Source organism: Phaethon lepturus, unplaced genomic scaffold (genome assembly GCF_000687285.1).
Source record: "Phaethon lepturus isolate BGI_N335 unplaced genomic scaffold, ASM68728v1 scaffold3053, whole genome shotgun sequence".
In the NCBI taxonomy this organism is placed as follows: domain Eukaryota; kingdom Metazoa; phylum Chordata; class Aves; order Phaethontiformes; family Phaethontidae; genus Phaethon; species Phaethon lepturus.
In genome coordinates, this window is record NW_010529519.1 from 72,917 (window position 1) to 80,818 (window position 7,902).

A 7,902-nucleotide genomic window follows, 5' to 3' on the forward strand; every position below is an offset into this window, starting at 1 on the left:
CAATTTTGGAGGGCACTTCAGTAATTTTTGTCCAATATTTAATTCTATAGCATCTTTTTGTCCAAGTATTTTTTCTCTCTTGTTAATTCACCAAAGCACTAAATGCGTACATTAACACAGAAGAACCCGAAAATTCATGGAGACCCCATAACTCCAGTCATAGGAGAAGTGGGAAATGTACCAAAACTCCTCCTTAAGAGCTTACTAGCCTGCCTGCTGTCAGAATATTTTGGTGTCCTTCTCATTCGAATGCTTTAGCAAAAGTACAGTGTGTTACAGGACAATGGACTGAAGATTTCTAAAGTGTTTCCTACTCCTCTCAAATGCTTTACTCAGCTAAAATGAGCCAGAAAATGAACAGCCATCAGGTGTTTTCAAGGTATCCAGTGCACGCTATTAATGTGTTAATACATCATAGCCTCTGCGCAATGTCTGTAGAAATTACTGGGAATTTTGATTTTTAGAGGGAGGAGGACTGGGCTTTGTGTTACTGTATTAATAATTGGGTAAATATTTCTCTAAAAGGTAGGAACATAGAAATTTCCAGGGGCAGAGTGATAGTCTAACATCCTGTTTTCAACAGCGGCCAATTCCCAGCGCCCCATAGGAAGGCAAGTCCCCTCCTTCCTTCCCCCCATGTTTAGTGTTAGTTGTGTTACAAGAGACTACTGTCAAGTCTGCCTCTGATCATTACTAGCCATGGGCTAGACCTGATTGGTAGCTCTGGCTGATTGCATGCTAGCTAGGTCACCATTTTGTCTGACCCAGACCTGATCCTGTATACCTATCTGTATCTCTCTCTTCCTTCAATGCTAGTAACTTCTTTGTTCAGTGACCTGCGGCAGCAATGGATCTCCAGGTTAATTATAAAAAGCAATAAGATATTTCCTTTGTACTACTTTAATTCTATTAACCCACATTACTATCCAGAGCACCTCCGTTTACTTCTCAGTTATTATCAGACAGCTACTAGTAAAAATGAGAGGAGAAGTAGGGCAATTGTCTTTTAGTAATTTTTTGTGTCTTTCTGTTCTTGTTCTGCAGGAGGGAGAATAGCTGTTGCAGATGGGTCTGTTCTAAGCATTCATTACTATCCATGCCCTTCTTATCTCTTCTTTCTCTGCTTATATTAGAATACTGCAGTTCTAAAATCAGCAAAATTAAGTTGTACTAAGTAAAAGACATTGTTAATCAACTGTCATGCATGTGACTGTGTATGTGTGCATTTAAAAAAAGCTTTGCGAGTCATACTTAGACAAAACTAATGGGAAAAGAACATCCCTTGCAGAAGCTGCATTTTGGAATAAATACAGCAGCCCTGTCGTGCTCGCTTTCCATGCTGAAATACTTACGCAAAAACCAAACCCCCACAGGGAAGAATTTAAATATGTCTCTTGAGATACGCCATTTCTTTTTCCCCTGCCAGATAAAGATGAGATTCTGCTCAAACAAGCTATAGGATATGTCCCCTATTAGGCCAACTCAAGGAGGCCTAATAGAAACCATGTGTTACTCAGTCCAGCCACTTCAGTAGATTTTCAAGCTTTCAGGTAACTCCTCTCAAAGATTTCCAGAGCGGGGAATGACGCTTTATTAACCTATAATAAATAAACTTCTCAAAGAAGTAATCTGGGTAGGCCAGAAGTGCAGAAAAATGCCTAAACATGATGAAGTTACAAGAAAGAGAAAGAACAGCAGTTAATTGTTCAGGGAAATTCAATTTTCAAGTTAATGCTAATGACACCTTTTAGAATTCTAGATCTACAAAATTAAGCATATATTATTAAAATTAATTTGGGCAACTAAAGACTTCATCAACAGACAAGGTTTGACATCTTTTTACACAGGCATCTCAGAAGCACTAGAGACAGGGCCAGGCACCTGCATAGGAAGAGTGAGATAAAATGGAGCTATGTGATACAAAAGAGAATCGGCCTTCCCCGAGCCTGCAAAGAGTTTGTCATAATACAGTCACTGTGCATGTCTTTCTCTGTAATTTTTTTTCTGGATTTACTTTATTTTCCCTTGGATTCGAATAGTCAAGTTAGGCAGAGTAAATTTTAGGTACATTCTGAAATGCAGGGAAAGCAGAAGAATGTTATGGACGCTTCTGGCATCCAAATCTCCTGATGAGAGTAAAGTTCTGGAATAAGTCAAAGCCCAATGGAAGTGAAAGGGTCTTTCAAGTAGTTTCAAAGGCCTTTTGATCAAGTACTTGCTACTTTTTGTTGTGCTTTTCTCTAGAGAGAGAAACCTGATGGCAATAGTTCCACTGCAGAAACAATTTAATTTCATAGTAGAAACTTTAATTTCTGAATTATAAGTGATCTTGTAAGCTGGTCTATTTCCTTTTGTAGAGCAGTCTTTATCACTCAAAAGCCACAGGTTTATTTAGATTTCACATTATCATCAAGCAGGCAGAATGTCAGGAAATCCTGGTCTACTGGTCCAAGTCACTGATACTGGTTTTATCTATTTCAAAGTCTGTAATATTTCTTGAAAGTGCCTCCCTGGAGTAGTTCAAATCTCTTGCTCTGTGACCAGGACCCAGAACCATGCTACTCTCAGCTGCATTCTTGCTAACTGGGTGATGCACCATACGCAGGTGAAAGAAAAACATACTCCTCTTTCTGGGCTGAAATGTCCTGAAGGATGACACACTGGAAATGTGGGGAGTGGCCATCCAGATTCACAGATATGCAAGTGGTTAGGTGTGTGAATCTATTTCCTTCCTAGGACTGGGTCTATTGGTAGAGGGGTATTTCCCTAAGTAAAATTTAGTCATTGTGGTTGAGCTATTATTAAGTACCCTTAACTGTTTAGCCCTCCCTACACTCCCTCCTAATAACTTCAGTTAGGCCCAACAATATCTTCTGTATTGATTATAACTTTTCTTTTTCTATTATTTCTATTCATTATATATGCACAGAGGAAATAAGACAATTCTTGTTGACAGGATAAGAAAATTTCCTTATACTGTAGATACAGATAGGTCCGCTAGAATGTTTTTTGGAGATGGACAAACCAAAGTTTTCCTGATGAAAGTCCCCTGATACCAAGAGTCGGTATGACCTGATATTTTATGGTTAAAATACCTCCTCTTCCACCTTATTTTCTTTTTATATGACTTCTAATAAACTTGTTTTTAGTATGTGGGAAAAAAATAAATAATATAACCAGATCTTCCGCTTGTACTTCACAACTTTTGTGCACAGCGCTCTGTCCCAGCTATGTGTTTGAACAGGCAATGGGCTAGGAGAGTCATTAAGAACTGCTAAATTCCCATGTGTATTGTTCTGAGATGGGGAACATGGAGGCCTGGGTCTAAAACGAGGGGCAAGCCAGGCAACCAATAACTTCTGTAGCATCTGTGCAGATGTTCTAGACAAATGCCTCATTGCTTTGTTGGTTAGAAAAATGCTCTATCATCCTCTGCCCTGGAGCAGGGCTGCAGTCCACCACTTGCTATTCTGGCCTTCTATCATAAAATAGCACTGAAGTGGAATATAGTTTTTGCCCTTCTTAGTCTTCTCTGTTTCATTTCCTGTGAAGAAATAAAGCTGAAATGTGTCTTGTCTTCCCCTTTGTAAGCTAAAAAAAGTCAGTCAAATATATGCAGTGATTTCCTGTCCTTCATGCTCCTACTCCCTGAAATATGTCCATTCCTTACACTTACAGAAGAACTTGCACTCCACAATTTATTTCTGCCTCTCAAATTTCCTTATTTTCTGCCACAATTACAATACTGAAATCAGTCTTTTGGAAGAGATCTAGCCTTTGATACTATCTCCAGGGAGTGGAATATGATTTTAAATGCAGCTACCTAACAATATAACTGTGGTGCTAATGGTGGGGCGTGCCTGTTTACTACTCTCCTACCTACCTTAACCAGTTCAATTACATGACCTGGCCAAGTCACACCTCTATGAGAACAATGCTGCTGCTCCTGTGCTGTGTTATTTTTACATGACATTTATGCTGAACTGTCCTGCTTGTGTGGTCTGACTAAACCAAAACCTACTGCTGAAGAATGAATGACAGGCTTCTAGCATTGCACGTGTGTCTTGGGCCACATTGCTATGGGCTGTGACCCAGTTAACTGAATGGGAGACCTACACGAGAGAGGAAATGGTGAAGATGAATCAAGGGGTGGTACTTTTTCTGCTGAATCAGAACTGGATTGATGCCCTATATGCTGCTGCAAAATCTGAAGTGATGCTATCTAAATCCCTAAGAATTTGTGATTGAAAAATGACAGTGCTATTTTTTTCAATCATATGCAGCCACATATTCATGGTAAATGAAACTGTTCTATATTTGTCTTGATATATTTCATATCAGTTGATTTTGGTAAAGTCCAAGCTTTTATTTTTCATGTAATAAAATAAAAGCCATGACTATAGCTGTGTAAATATTATGACTTAGAGATATGCTTACTCAAAAGCCCTTCCAAATAAAGCTAAAAATACCTCTTTTTCCTGAAAAGCATGCCCTTCCAGGGCTTTGCAGCCTTCTTTAAAATCTTAGCAGTAATTTTTATTTCACTATAAATTGCTTTTTAATGGTCTGAGTCTGCAAATCATTGCTACCAGGTGTAATCCTCATTTTTCTAAGTGCTAAGTGCACAAACTGTGTGAAATACACTGACATACATATATACGCATAAAGGTACATGGCAGAATCCTGTTTCTATTATCATTACCTGATTGGCTTTGATGGACATGCTCTATGTTCTTGCCCAGGTATGGCTTTGAGTGACTAACTCATTCTCTTGTCCTTTCTGTCTCTTCCAGAGGAAATGATCGTTCACATTGCCTTGTATTGTTTATTGAGCTATCTAGCATTTTGTGACTTCATTGATATACAGTTAAAAAGTACTTTGAGAACCTCAACAGGGAGACGGACTTTAATTAGGAAGTAGGACAACAGTTAAAAGCAGAAAACATAAAAAAGAAACATTATTGAAATTATAGTCTGTGACTCTTCATCAGTAAAGATGAAATCAAGCTGTTATTGCAGGTAACTCCAGGAATTTCTTTTTTTAGTCAATTCAACCATAACTGAAATAATCACATAAAACGGGTGCTGAGGGCTTTGGAAAATAAAATGTATATTCTGCATTTCAAACTCCTGGTGTGGGAATTCCTAATTATAGATCTGTATATGTGAAATCAGCAGGGGAGGCTCTGAGTTTCTGTAGTAATCCTGTATTAGCCATGTATGGAGAGTGTTAAGTGACAGCAAACAGTTCTATCAATATGTTTGAGAAGTGATGTGATGCTTGTAGCTAAACCAAGCTGGACATTCACATAGCTGTATGTGTTAATGTTTCTTCAAAAGGCTAACTATAAACCACAGTAGCTCCAAATGCAGAAAAGATGTATCTTGCTCAAGACAAGAACCATACAATATTATATATTGTTTTGTATATTGGATATAAGAGGATTTATGACTACTGAATTTGGGGGCTCAGTAGTCCCCTAACAAGCTGGTTTATGACCATTAGCAGGCTAAAATTTTTATGCTAGCTGTAATGCCCAAAAAAGAGAGCTTAAGAGTTACTTACATGATGCTGAGCTTAGTGTGTGTCTGTAGAATACAAGGGTGGAAGCTAGCAGAAAAAAGAAACAGCTCTGAAGAAAAATAAGTGATTAAGCCCACAGGTCTTACTGGGTCTGGTTCTGAAATATTTTACATGCATCTGTCCATTTGATAATCTCTGCTATAAATGGGTTTCATGCCTTAGGGATGATGAAGTCAGAATAGATTTTAATCCCCCTGGAAAGTGAAGGCTATTAGAAGTTAATTATAACACCTCATTTTTGTAACAATACAAATGGGACTTTATAACCTTAATGACCACAGGTGTGAGTTCTTGTTCAATTTGTAACTCTGCAATTATTCCCAAATCCCACAGGATTAATATTCCAGTTGATCAAGTGTTATTGGAACGTTTCTTCTTTCTCTGGACTCTGTCAGCAGTTAGCTTGAAGATAGGAGAGGAGATTTTGATTTAAAAAAAAATCAGCCTTTTTTTGTGCCCACATTTAGGCAATTTAAGGTAAGACCAGGCTACCCACTCCTGCAGGAATTCTTTATGATCTGCTATTCTGTGAGGGCAGACCTACTTCCTATTCCATGTATTGTATAGTCTGTTGCGCATCTTGTGACCAACGGCTTTTCATATAAAGGCCTGTTGATTCTGTAACATCCTGTTTCATTTTTCTCACAGCATAATGATCTTTGGGCCTCCTGGGGAAAAAACATTTCAGTAGTGCTGGCACTGGGGAACAAGGTAGTCTGCAAAAAAATTAAGAAGTTGCCTACACTTTAAATTTGTTGCAGTTCCTGTGTAATTATATTAGCTGTTTCACAACATCTATTGCTCCAGATATTCATACTATAGTGTCATCTTGTAATTAACCTGCTGTGCCTTTGGATCATTGCATTCACAAAGCGCTGGCAAGTTTTGAACTGAAATCTCAGCCTCCTGGTCAGATTATGTTCTGCCACTGCATTGTATATTGTCTATGAGCAGTCTCTATGACTGTGTATACTTTTTGCGTAGTCTGTCCAACTGTAAAAATCAGTAGAATACTGTTGCTTTAGTCAAACTAATTCCCAAGTAGTGATTTACTTTCCATTCCCCCATCCTGTTTCTGTAAGCTAGTGCCATGTCCAAACTACAGACAGCATGAAATGCTTACAATGGCGTACTATGACGCTTGCAGGGAAAAAGAGCTGTAAACCATGGCAAACCTACTTCAGACTCTGTCAGAACCAGAGAGGTAAGTCACAGGTCCTGGCAGACAGCGGCGAGCTCAAACCAAGCAGACATTTCTCCCTCATCTCTTAGGGTGTGAAAGAGGGAGTGACTCTATGGATTGTCACTTACTGGCTTAAGTCTCCATTGGGGGTGAGAGAGAATGGGAAATGTGGAATAATGAGCTGCAGCCAGAAATACATGCACAGCTTGCTCTACGCAATGACAGATGCTGGGCATGAGAGCTCCTTTCAGAGCAGAGGAGAACTGTTGCTTACTAGAGGCCTGTCACCTTTACCACTATTAGTGAGGACCTGTCATGTCAAGGCTGAAAAGGTAGTGGTGAGAGGTCCTGTCACAGGAGAGCTATCAAGAAAGCAAACCCACAATTCAAGGACCTCCTGAGTCGGTAGTTGTAGACATACCTTCATGTTTTATAACCCTCATAGTTTGTCTTTCATGAGTTTATCCAGCTGCTTTTTGAGAGCATTTATACTTTTCATAATCAGAGTATCTTCTGCCATAATTTAATTTCATACGTAAATGTGGGGCCTGGTTTACTTCAAATCCATTGTTCCCAAGGGTAGGAAATAATGAATAGCCATTCCCTATTCACTTCTGTGTACCAGTCATGATCTTCTACGCCTCTGTTGCCCATTCTCCACCACTGTCTTTTGTTCAAGCTGAAGATCCCAAATCTGTTTATCGTGTCTTCATCCAAAAAGAATTCTATAACTTTCAGCTTTTTGTGCAGACCTTCTGTGTATGTCTCATATTGCTGCAACATCTTCTCTTGAGCTTCCTTTTTCCTACCTGGGGGTACCAGGTGTTCACTCAATACTAGTGGCTGGCTCCATAATCCCTGTAGTGTATCACAGCTTTGGGGATGGAGAAAAAGTTATTCCAAATGTTGGAATAGGGAGGAATTTGTTGATTTTTTTTTTAATTGAGTCTCACTTCTACATGTTCATGTCAGCAAAGTGTAGAGTGTAGAGTAGCAGAGTGTAGAGATTATAAGGTATTTGCAAATATTTACTATGCACATAGGACCACACAGCCTAGACAAGGGCTGAAGAGACTGCAGGTGGGTGCATGGGATACACAGCCAACTCACAAGGCAGAAAACAAGTTAAACTCCT